Source organism: Echeneis naucrates, chromosome 23 (assembly GCF_900963305.1).
Source record: "Echeneis naucrates chromosome 23, fEcheNa1.1, whole genome shotgun sequence".
Taxonomy (NCBI): Eukaryota; Metazoa; Chordata; class Actinopteri; order Carangiformes; family Echeneidae; genus Echeneis; species Echeneis naucrates.
The window spans coordinates 16339341-16352961 of NC_042533.1; the positions used below are offsets into that span (position 1 = coordinate 16339341).

The 13621-nt window shown below is 42.3% G+C and overlaps 1 pseudogene; it reads left to right on the forward strand.

The window, feature by feature from the left end:
• The first annotated feature begins 7527 nt into the window (after window positions 1-7527).
• On the forward strand, window positions 7528-11543 carry LOC115037235 (uncharacterized protein K02A2.6-like; annotated as a pseudogene).
• Window positions 11544-13621: the final 2078 nt, after the last annotated feature.

The window sequence follows — 13621 nt, forward strand, 5'->3', positions numbered from 1 at the left end:
CAGTTTTATATGGACAAATGTATTGTCACACAAAAAGGTCACTTTGGACTTGGACTTTGATACAGCTGAAATGTTGAAATAGTAACTTCAATGCTTCCAAGTTACAAATAAATTGCTGTATTAATTTTAGTGTTTTATGTGGTTCATTATTAAAACTGAATTACGTGCAATGGAATACTTAAAATTATTCACAGAAAATATAAAGGCAAAAGTCCTTTGACTTATACATTTTCAAGCAAGTCATTCGACATAATTAAAATATATGTGGATTACAATAAAGTCAGTCTGAGAATTCAAAGAGTACTTGTAGAGAGCTCTTCATTTGCTGTTTGAGCTTAGAATGAGATGCATGAACTGAAGCTGGGCTGAGAATAGGATGAGTTCATAGAGAGAGCTCTCTCATTTCTTTGCCTGAGATCACAAACAGACACACTTGTTGAGAAACTCTGAAAAATATATTAGAGCTTGTTGAGATCTCTTCTAAAACTTAAAAGGAGCCTAAATTGATATTTAGTGCAGCTTATTGCTCAGGAGAAAAAGACGAGACACAGGAGCAATAAACCTTATTCTCTGTTTGGTGTCAAAGAGATCTCATAGTTGTCTAGGAGAAGTAAATTAAACATTTTTGAGATCTCTTTTCAAATTTTCTTTTCCTCTTGGTAGGTTTCAATGATCGGACAGAGGTGACCTTTGATGATGTCAAAATTTTAAAAAGCTTTGGATTGTAAAATTGTGGTGTTTTATAGAAACAAAGGGACTCAAGCCCTCTCCAAATTTCAAACCCCTGACCCTAGAAGAGAGTAAAAGGGTTTTTACATGAAAATCACTATTACGGCATAAAAAATCAACCTCATGTGTGCAACCACTGTTGCAGGCTACAGCAGTGCTTGCAGCCACCACTATGAAGGGCAGTGCTTTCCTTTGTTTAGATTGTAACCGGACATGTCAGTCTGCTGACTGTTTGAACAGACACAAAGAGCCCGTAGAGAGAGCAGGGACAGGGTCGTACGCCAGCCAATGCAAGTTGTACAATCAATGTGAAAAATTTTAATATGAAGGGTAAGGGCCTTTGATACATGTAAGACTCACATGTATCAAAAGTTGAAATGTAAAAGCAAAGGCTATTTCACGGTTTTAGCTATGAGCAGCGTTTGAATTGCACTGGTCCTTACCCCCGGACAGAAGCCTACTGCACAGAGCGCATGACCGTGCATGACCATGCCTAAAACCTTAGGTTTTGCAGATAAAAGCAAAGGCTATTTCACGGTTTTAGCTATGAGCAGCGTTTGAATTGCACTGGTCCTTACCCCCGGACAGAAGCCTACTGCACAGAGCGCATGACCGCTCTGGGCAAGCGTGAGTTTGAGGCATGGTATGAAACGGAGTGGGAGTCTAACTTTGATAAAGCAGCAATTTTTCACTGTCAAAATGGCGTGGACCTTCTCTCTGAAGCTTGTACTGTTTTCAGAAACAGTTACATTCAGGAAAGGGGCGTAGATCCTTTTAGCTCCTCGACCATAGCTTTAGCCTGCATGAAAGTATTTATCACCAATTTTCCCAAAACCTTAACCATTCCTCCTCCAGACCATTAAGGATGTCAAATTAAATCTTATTCACAAGACAGCATACAGTGGTTAGAATTGTTTTCTTGCACGAACGCAGGTTAAGAACAGCTGGGACGCTTCTTTGTAGACAGTCATGCAGAAGTAGGAGGCATGATGTATGCCTGGGAGTATCTAGATTGTTTTTATCATGGTTGCCCTTTGTGTTTTCAGCCTCAAGAGCGCTCTCCTCCGCTCCGCTCCTCCGCTCTAGCACCACAAGGAGATTAGAGAGGTTACGGCCGGTCGGACGAATTAGTGGGGGACAGCATATAGGAATTTGTAGCCGCCGGTCCTAAAAGTTATGCTTATCAAATTAGGAACAAAAAAAAGCAATGTTTGGGGTGAAAGGTATAACACAGACGCACGATCGCTGTCAAAGAGTCAACTTTGATCGCGTCAGATGGCTGGTGGAGGGGTGAAGGAGGAGAGAGAGGAGTTCATTAAAATCCCTCAGCAGAAAATTGTGCGTGATAAAAGGGGATTTTTCCGAAAAAAAACGCTTCAATTCAGAAAAAGGTTTTCATTGTGTTTGACACAATCAAATAAAATATATAATAAAATAAAAAAATTCACACTTAGTAGAAGACATTGATTTTGATCCTAGGTCTTGGCTTTTACATGCCAGATTGTGGGATCTCGTGGATGTGGAAAAACTAAAATGTATTGGAAAATTGTCAACATCTTATGGACTGTGTACCTGAGAAAATTGTATGGATTTATACTTCTTTTCAAAATATGTGCAAAGAACTGCAAAAGAAAAATAAAAATATTAAATTTGTCGAAGAACTGCCAGTTTCTTTTGAAGATGCTCAATTATTTCCCCCTCACCAAAGCCATCTCACTATATTGGATGACATGTTATTACAAGCGGCGAATCATCTCGAAGTGGTAAGAATCTTTACACAACACAGACACCATAAATATATGAGCATGATGCTTCTGACCCAAAATGTATTTTACAGAGGCAAATACAGTCGCACTGGAACCTGGTGCTGTTTAAAAATCCACGGGACAAACTACAAATCAATAGACTGGCTCAACAAATATGTCCCGGTCACAAAGATTTTTTTATTCAAAGTTTTGAAGATGCTACTCAAAAGCTGATTATTTATTGGTGGACCTCACACCTGCCTGTCCAGAAAGATTCAGATTCAGGTCGGCAATCTACCTCACCAGAGGGCCTTGGTTTATCTGCCGAAAAAAAAAAGTGATTTATATAAAGTGATTATATATTATACATATATTCTCAGGCACTGTTCCTCAGACTTTCTTTCTCATTTAAACGTATTAAAAGGTGTGGGGAATTCACATAAAAAGACTGGGAGATGTTCAGGCCATAGTGGACAAGCTACCCCCTGTGTCAGAGGGAGGAGCATTGTGGTTAGGGAAACTGAACAGTTTGACTGCGGGCTAGATGCTGGCTCTAGGTGACTTCAGAGCAGTGGCAGGAAGATGCATGACTAAAGCTGACATGAGAGAAATAGAGAATCAGGCAGGGACGCTGCGATATAGAGCTGGGGTTTTGTTGACCAGGTCAGGGGGTTGGGTTACTGTAACAGTAACTGTAACAACCTGTGACCTATCGTATTTCACAAAAAAAGTCCATTCAATTCACAGAATGACCGAAATTCATATGTGGAGTCCTGTGGGCTGACGTGTTTTTTTAAACGCGGGTAGACCCGCTTTCAAACGGCATGCGGCTCCTTTCCCACTGGCCAAAAAACCCGGGTCTGCTCTCCAGCTGGTGGCCTATGTGGCCATTCACCCCCACACACATATCATTACGCACAAGAATCTATCACTACGTGTTTATACAGCATCTAACTCTACATAAAAAATATAATCCATACACTACAGCAGTGGTCAGTGTTTTTTCCACTCCTCTACCATGAGTTGCTATCTCACTGTCTTGCCAATACTGTGCCAGGTTGATTGAGTGACTCGCGACATCACATAAATTAGCAAGTTGAACGGTATAATGTTTTGACTGTTCACATATTTTCCCGTAATAATGTGGACAGGTCTCACACTGTTTCACAGGTTGTTACAGTTACTGTTACAGTAACCCACCCCCCCGACCCCCTGATATTATTACAATATAATAATATAAATACATGGAGCCATTAGACGACCAGTGCATGTGACAACAGATGAACTAACTAAGCTAAAATAAGCATCGACTTTAATGTCTGATGCCAGTGCTCTAATACGCCCTGGGAATCAGGATGATATGGACTGGAGAAGGTGTGCTGCACATTCAAAGTTTCCAACACCTGTTTGAACATTTTTGATTTGAAATGTGTGCCTTGGTCTGTCTGGATTACATAGGGAAGGCTGAATGTGGAAAAGAATCTGGTCAGTGCTTTAACAACAGAAGTGGCAGTGATTTTACACATTGGGTTGTTTCGGGGAAGCGGTTGGCAGCGCACATGATGGTGAGTAGATATTGATTTCCACTTTTGGTTTTGGGAAGTGGTCCGAGGCAGTCTATTATATTATGGTCAAATGGTTCTTCAATGGCAGGTATGGGATACAAAGGAGTGGGAGGAATGGTTTGATTTGGCTTTCTGCCAATTTGGCAGATGTGGCAGGAGCGGCAGTATTTGGCTCCATTGGATCTTAATCCCGGCCAGAAGAAGTTTTTGCAATGCCTAGGAGTCCAGACCACAAACAAAAAGTGGAAGAGCATTTTTTTTCCTTTACATGGTCAGGTGTCATGTGCTGTCTGAGAAGAGTGTAGAACATTGTGAGCTAAGGTGAGCGCCAATTAAACATTTTGCACAACCCAAAATAAAAAATATCAACTTGATATATTTTAAAGCATCACATCTTTCACATCTTTCAGATAAAAATCCCAACAGTGATACATGTAGACTTATTAGAGGAGAGATTAAGGCATTCTGTCATACTGAGGTATGACAGAATGCCTCATGACAGAATTACACAGTATGTTGTTCTGTGTTAAGGTAACTTTAAGATAGAGGTACTTTAGAGGTAGTTTGGGGCAACATGCCACAGTCATTTTGGGGTAAGTTCTTAAATGTGACAACTTATCCCAAAACAGCAAGTTTCAAATAGGATTTACATAAAAGAGGACAAATTATGGAAAGTTCACTATTTGAGGTTTTTCTATGTATTATGGGAGTTTTGCTTGCCATCCTGGTACACTAACATTGAGAAAGAGGGTGTTTCCTGAATGAGTTCGCTTTATTCTGAACGTATTTGTCACCTCTGTTTTTCATTAATTCTTCTATTTTTGTGATTATATGTCAAGAACTGAATGGTTCCAAAAGATTTTCAGACCATATAATTATACATACAAAGTCGGCTTTGCTTTGACTGGGCAGTACATCAGCTTTGTACTGGAACTGGTTCTGTCAGTCTGTAAGCGTCTGAGAATGTGGTACCAGCCTCCCATCTTGTTTTTTAAAGTTTCTTTATAGTGTACCTGTAGTGGGGGTTTAAGGATTGTATAAGACCCTGGTTTAAATCACTTGTGGCCACTGTGGGGCATCAGTCAAAATGCAGGAGTCCCGATGTTCCCATTTAGTGTATTTATTAAAGTTTGACGTACAGTAACTGCGTGTGTCTGTGTGGTTCTGTAACAATGAAACACATAATGCAGATTGATTAATAATAATGACTCACAGAAACATATACATGTGAGAGAGGTCGTCGTTAGCAACTATTAGCTCTATTAGCATTATGCATATTAGCAACTCGTTAGTCAAACAATCAGCACACATAGCCATAATAATATAATATACAGAACAATATACAGAAACAACCATAACTAACAGAACACTTACTGGTATCTGAACGCACACTTGAAATCCCACACTTCAACCAGCTGATATCCACAATAAATGGCAAAGCAGGCTCTCTCTCTCTTTCAGTGGCCCGCTGTTTTCTGCTGCATCTCACTCACTCAGCAGAGACGCATTTTCGACAGCAGGGGGCGTAGTTCTGTCGCATAGTTCTATTCCAGGCTGTCCTTTAACACAGTACCCACGACACTGTTGATCAACATTAGCTTCCACCGTTAGCTCCGGTAAGGGAAAGTGACTGACCAGGAGCGGAAGTGGGGGGAGTTTGAGAGTTGTGAGAGTGTACAGCCTTGAGTATAGTTTCTAAAGCACACAGAAGAAAAACCGGACATTATCATTATCATCAACCCCGGACGCCCTGGACGTAAAAAGTGGACATGTCCAGGGAAAAGAGGACGTTTGGTCACCCTATTCTAGTGCTATTGGACATGTGAAACATCTTTTCAGCAAGATGCTTTCCTCATGGGTTAACTGGTCGTGTTCTTTTTTTGGACTTTTATAGCCATACTCTTTCATTTTTGTACTTATCGAGCCCAAATTGAACTATAAAAGGTATCCAATGATTAACTGAGGATATTTTTATGGCCAAATCATATGAAATATTATTCAATATTAACAACACATAATAAACAGTTTTACTATTCTAAAACAGGCATATATGAGATGGCTCTCTATAAGTCCTTATTCTCACAAATATGCAATAAGTGAATATATTTTCACAAGGTTAAAGGCTGAGTAAAGGCTGAGTTTGAGTACAAATGAATAGACGGGACAGCCTGATGATGCAGTACAAATATTCTATTCATGACTCCTCCATACTAAAGTTATTTCCTTTTAATCCTGTGAAACAAGATTGTTATGTCTAATCTATGTGTTATGATTGTTTTTCTGTCTGTTTTTAATGCAAAGTGAAAATTAAATGTTTTAAATGTGAAGGATAGATAGATGGATAGAATAAAAATAACAGAAATGTAACTTGTGTAAGTATTAAGTCATTTTCTGATATGACTTCATGGTATTTTCAAATGCTGAAGGTAAAAATTTCATTCCTGTTTCAATCGTGTTAAAAACAAAACAATCCATAATACTTTTGGATACTTTTGGCAGAATGAAACAATATTTTGTACTAAGGAGAATATAGGACATGGGTGGTCACATGTGATACATTCTGGAAAAATGGAGAAATAAAGATGTAATGGCAATCTAGCAACCAAATGAAAGCCACTCTGTGGGAATTTGAAGGCATTTATAACTTGGGATGGTGTGAAAAAAGGGGTCCGACAGGGATCTGAGTTCAACACTTCATTTCACATGTGCAAAGCTTAAAAAACACCTACAAAAGACCGGGTGCTGAATGAAAGGTTAAAAAAAGTGCTTGTATATTACCAAAAACACTAGCAATAGAAAAAAACGTGCGGACACTCATACACACTCCATGCACGGTTGAACAACTGTGTGGCTTCCCGGATCCTAATTCCCCTGCCTCTGATCACCTGTGCCTCCTTTACCTAACCTCTAACATAACCAATTACATCCTATGCCCACTGGCATGCAGGTGACATAATGACAACCTTTACTCACATACACACACATACATATACACGCAACACAAATCTACAATGGCTACAACAAAAGAAGATAGCTAATGTTATGTAGCCAGCTAGCATAGCTAGCGCCTATGTTTTAGTCTCAAAGAGAGGTGCAAATGCACCAGCTCAGCAATGCTTTGTTTTCAAGCAGCATGAGAAGAATCAGGCAGTCAATATTACATAATCAATGTGCAAGCTTTATGTTGTGAAGTGATCTTGGAGATGTTGTTATACTCCATACCCAGTAGGGGGCATAAACACTAGGTGTTGTGGCACCTGTCTTTTCTCGTTACGCTGCCTTCCGCCATGACTAGTTGCTTGGACCTGTGTTAACAATAAAGCAGTTCCTGATGAAGAAACATGCCCCGTTATTTCTACAGCCTCGACGATATTACATATGGCGACGAGGATAAAAACACCGAGTCAAGCGCCGGTCTGCTTAGCAAGTAAACAATGTTGTTGATGGTCCAGTCGTGTTGCTAGCTAAAAAGAGCTAACGGAAGGACAATGGCGGCCGCAATGGTGGGCGCGGTGGCGCCATTTGACTGTAATTCACAGACCTGGGAAGAGTACTGTGAGGTTTTGGACCACTTTTTTGTCGCAAATAACATAACGGAGGCAGAACGGAAGAGGGCTATACTACTGAGCGGCGTGGGAGCACAGATCTATGCCCTGATGAGGAACCTGCTAAGCCCAGATAAGCCAGGAGCACGCTCCTACGAGGAGTTGGTTAAGTTGCTAAAAGATCATTTTCAACCCAGAACCAGCGAGATAATGCAGAGGTGGAAATTTAATACAAGGAACAGGAAGCCAGATGAAAGTGCGAAAGCTTGCACAGGACTGTAACTTCGGTGATACGCTAAAGGTGATGCTGAGGGACCGGCTGGTTTGCGGCATAAATGATGATGGCATACAGCGGAGGCTGCTGTCGGAGGACAAGTTAACTTTTGACAAGGCACTGAAGTACGCGCAGGCGATGGAGGCGACGAACAGAGACATTGTGGATTTACAAGGAGCCGGGGAGCAGACAAAATGGAACCGAGCATCGGGATCGGTGCACAAGGTGAACGATGTCCGCGCCCGGACACAGCAGGACGTGAGGACATGTTACAGATGCAAGGGAGACAACCACTTGGCAATGGATTGCAGGTTTGCCAAAGAAAAGTGTCACAACTGTGGGAAAGTGGGTCACATAAAAAGGGCTTGCAGAATGAGAGACATGTGGAAAGGGAAGACTAAGCAAGGGGAGACAGGCAAATTTAGCAAAAGAGCAAATTTCATGCAGGAAGAGGGGGAGGATAGTGATAATGAGGAAGTTTTCACTATCTACCACACAACAGATAATACAGCCACATACAACATGCAGGAAGAAATGGTCATTCCCAGAGAAGAACCAATAAGTCAAGTGTTAAAAGTACATGGACAGGATGTAACCTTTGAAGTAGACACAGGCTGTGGCTACACAATAATGTTAGAGAGGGCATTTTACAGGTTATTCCGGGGTGTTAAAAAACCCAGGTTGCTCCAGTGCAAGATAAAACTGAGAACATATGGTGGTCATGTAGTACCAGTGTTAGGAGCAGCAAAAGTCAACGTGGAACACGAAGGCAGTACTAAGATGTTAGCAGTCATAGTCGTCAAGGGTTCAGGGACCAATTTACTGGGGCGAGGGTGGCTGAAAGCTCTCAAGATAGATTGGAAAACGGTGCATCAGATAGAAGACCGGGAAGAACCACTGCAGGAAGTACTTTTGAGACATGACACAGTGTTTAAGGATGAGCTGGGGACGTTAAAAGGTTTTACAGCAAAGATACATGTGGCGAGTGATGCAAAGCCCTGCTTCTACAAACCAAGGTCTGTGCCTTTTGCAATAAAAAAAAAAAAGTAGAGCAAGAACTTGAGCGGCTCTTAGAGGAGAAAATCATTGAGCCAGTGAAATTCTCAGACTGGGCAGTGCCTATAGTACCAGTTCTAAAACCAGACTCCAGGGCCAGGATTTGTGGGGACTATAAGCTAACAGTAAATAAAGTGTCACCCATTGAGCAGTACCCCATTCCTAGGATGGAAGATATGATAGCTTGTCTTACTGGGGGAGAGAAATACACCAAGTTAGATATGAGCCATGCATATCAGCAGATAGTATTAGATGAAGATTCAAGGAAATATGTCACAGTGAATACACATAGGGGACTTTTCACATACACAAGATTGCCCTTTGGTGTGAGCTCCAGCCCAGCTATATTCCAGCGCACAATGGAGGGTGTGCTACAGGGACTCGAGAATGTGGCAGTATACCTTGATGACATCATTCTGACAGGAAAGAATGACAAAGATCACCTGAAAACATTGGATCAAGTGCTGCAACGACTGGACAATGCTGGACTACACTTAAAAAGGAGTAAGTGTCAGTTCATGGAGACTGAAGTGACATTTTTGGGACACAAAGTGGACAAGATAGGACTGCACCCACTGCCAGCCAAGGTGAGAGCAGTGCAGGAAGCTCCCGCACCCACATCAGTGACTGAGCTTAAAGCTTACTTGGGACTGTTGAACTTTTATAATAAGTTTCTGCCTAACTTGTCTACTGTACTGGCACCTATGCATAAGTTACTAAAAAAAGATGAAACATGGATATGGGGGCAAGAACAAGAAAAAGCCTTTCAAGAGTCAAAAGAGCTTTTACAATCAAGCAGCGTGTTAGTGCATTATGATGGGAAGAAAGAACTGATACTTTCCTGTGATGCCTCTCCATATGGAGTTGGAGCGGTTCTAGCTCACCGTATGGCCGATGGTGGTGAAAAACCTATAGGGTTCGCATCACGTACACTCACCGCTGCTGAAAAGAACTATTCCCAACTCGATAAAGAGGGATTGGCTGTCATTTTTGGAGTACAGTATTTTCACAAGTATCTGTTTGGCTGAAAGTTTGTGATTTGTACAGATCATAAGCCATTGACAAGTTTGTTTAACGAGATGAAAGCTGTTCCACAGATGGTGTCGCAAAGAATAATGAGATGGGCTGTGCTGTTGCGAGCATACGAGTATGTTATCCTTTACAGGGCAGGTAAAGACCACAGCAACGCTGACGCTCTCAGTCGACTTCCTCTACCAGAGAAACCCACAGAGACCGAACCAGAGGAGCATGTGCTAATGCTGGACAGAGAACAGAGCCCACTGACAACATCAGAACAGCTGAGGCAATGGACAACAAGGGATCCTACACTCTCAAGAGTCCGTGAGTATGTTCTCAGAGGATGGCCTGATAATTTGGACAGTAACTACATGCCTTATAGACAGAGACAAGAACTCAGTGTACAGGATGGCTGCGTGCTGTGGGGAGTGCGCATCGTGATTCCCAAGAAGGGGCAAGCTCCTCTGATGGAACAACTACATCAGTCACATCCAGGCATGAGCCGCATGAAAGGACTGGCCAGAGGCTACATGAGGCTACATGTCACCACATGTAGCCCAACATGGACATGGACATTGAGAAACAGGTAAAGGCATGCCACACATGTCAGGAACACAGAAAGGCACCTGCCTGTGCACCTCTCCACCCCTGGGAGTGGCCTGAAAAGCCATGGAGAAGGCTACACATAGACTATGCAGGGCCTTTCATGGGGAAAATGTTCTTAGTAATTGTGGATGCTCATTCAAAATGGTTAGATGTCTACCCAGTAACTTCGTCTACTTCAGCAACCACAATAAACTGTCTCAGGAACAGTTTCAGCACACATGGTATTCCAGAGATGATTGTCTCAGACAACGCACAGTGTTTTGTCAGTGAACAGACCAGAGAGTTCATGTCACGAAATGGAATAACACATATCACATCAGCACTGTATCACCCATCATCTAACGGATTAGCTGAACGAGTGGTGCAAACTGTCAAAGAGCTCATGAAAAAGAGTAGTGGTGATACAGTGGAGACAAAGCTAAATAGGGCTCTATTTAGTTATCGCATCACTCCACAGTCAACAACGGAACTTTCACCTGCTGAGATGTTGATGGGTAGGAAATTGAGATGCACCCTGGACCTCATACACCCTGACCTTAAAAAGAAGGTGGAAGCAAAACAAAAAAGTCAGAAAGCACATCATGACAAACATGCCAGAGAACGCAACTTTGTGGCAGGAGATTCCATCTACACCAAGAACTATGGATATGGACCAAAATGGATACCAGGACTGATACATGAGACTACAGGACCAGTTTCCTACACAGTGTTGCTAGGAGATGGAAAGCTGGTCAGACAACATGTGGATCAGCTGTTCAGCAGACAGGAGTCAGAGATGTCAGCTGTGAGTCCACATACAGTACCAATGGAGGGATGTGGGACACCCACACCATTCCCAGAACCGTTAGAACAAGATCCAGGTCCTAGGCAAGAAGGGGACAGGGTCGTGCCTACAACAGAGCAAGAGCAAATGAGCAGAGTGCCGGCCGGTGCTCCAACAACAACATTGTTTCGTTCTCATAGGATCAGGAAACCACCAGCATACATGAAGGACTTCGTTCAGTGAGCGGATATGGTTAAAAACGCATTTAAAAAAAAAAAAAAAGGTGTATATATATATATATATATACATAGATGGTTGTGCCAGTGTAATTTAATATTTCACAACTGTTGTTTTTGTTGTTTTTTGTTTTGGGACCAGAGTTTTGCGGTTATTGTTGTATTGATGTGAATTTGACCTAAGGAATAGTTTCAATTTAAGAAGGGAGGGATGTTGTGAAGTGATCTTGGAGATGTTGTTATACTCCATACCCAGTAGGGGGCATAAACACTAGGTGTTGTGGCACCTGTCTTTTCTCGTTACGCTGCCTTCCGCCATGACTAGTTGCTTGGACCTGTGTTAACAATAAAGCAGTTCCTGATGAAGAAACATGCCCCGTTATTTCTACAACCTCGACGATATTACACTTTACGTGAGGATTGTGCAGCACACCCTCATCAAACATTAAAAAAGATTACAGTATACTGCAGTACATATAGAAAGGATACATGTGTTGAAAATTTGATACAGCCCAAATCTTATTAAAGTATTTGTCTTTTCTCTACTTACTTTCAGTACCATTGTGGCTGATGTGGAAATACTTGGTGCCGTGAACGGCTATGGGTCTGGGTGGCTGCTGGAGGTTGACGAGAATTCCAGAAGACCCATTTTGAGGCTCATCAGGCAAACCCTTATAGGCCAAATTTGACGCCATATCAGACCCAGAACATCTATCCGAACTGATGAATGGTGTGCCTACAAGGGGCAACTTGCTTGGTGGTGATATGACCAGTATTATGTCTGCCATAAAAAAAATTGTGTTCACCAAGAGACTGGTGCTCATACTCAGCATATTGAGTGTGCATGGCAGAACTACACGCTGGAAGTATGGCACTATAGAGGTAATCGTACTCTTGAGTCACTGAAGCTTCATCTCAAAATGATAGAGTGGCACCACTGGTTAGGTGTACACTATTACAATGGTGTCATAGGGAGAGTTTCCCATCATGTGAAAAAACAAGTCAAGTAAACATCAAATCTGACTATGCATCCAATACAATCTGTGAATTGGATGTGGCCTCAACCTGGAATCTTGCTTGTGTTGTATAACCTCACAGGTATATATGTGAGATAAAAGCATAGAAATGTGCAATCCCTTTGCTGTAATCTCTTTACAAAGTAGTAAAAACATGCTTTACAGTGGATGTACTGCTGGAAAATGCTTAATTTACCAGTTTTCACAGTAGTCCACAAGCAATTCACCATGTGAAGCGTGTTGCGTCATTTCCGGTCACTGGCGGTTGTGCTCTCTATTGTGCTTGTGTTGTTTCCACTGTTCTTCTGCTATTATTTCCTAATTCACTCGAGTAATCAGGCAGAAAATTATTTTCACACCAACACTAGGTTTTAGAAGTCAATATCTCCCCTTTCTCCAAAGTTTATAACCGTTTCTGTTCCTCCACTAATCAAACTACCCGATTAGCAATGTCCTCTAGCTCTCTGTCTCCACTCTCTGTTCCTCCTTCTCCTCCTCCTCTCCTCTCCTGTTCTCTGTGCCTCATGTGTAGTTATTCTTCTGCCTCCTTTTATGATAGCACCTCTTGTCATAGATGTAGGATGATGGTAGAAATGGAGGCGAAGATTAATGAGTTAGAATCCCGGCTCCGCACTTTAGCTAGCCCAACTTATGCTAGTGTAGTTAGCCCCCCCCCTGTAGCCGGTGCGGACCAACCTAGGCGAGCTCATACGGCAGCTAAGATAGTTTCCTCCCCCCCAGTGGCTCCCGAGCAGCCGGGATCTAGTCAGGGTGGCTGGGTGACTGTCCGAGACAAGAGGCATAGTCGTAGGCAGCAGCCCCCGGTTCACCATCGACCAGTTCACGTTTCCAACAGGTTCTCCCCTCTCAGCGACACACCCGCTGAAAAGCCGACTCTAGTGATTGGTGATTCTATTCTGAGAAACGTGAAGTTAGCGACACCGGCGGCCATAGTGAAGTGTATCCCGGGGGCCAGAGCAGGCGACATCCAGTCTTATCTGAAACTGCTGGCTAAGGGTAAACGTAAATATGCTAATATTGTAGTTCACGTCGGCAGTAACGACACCCG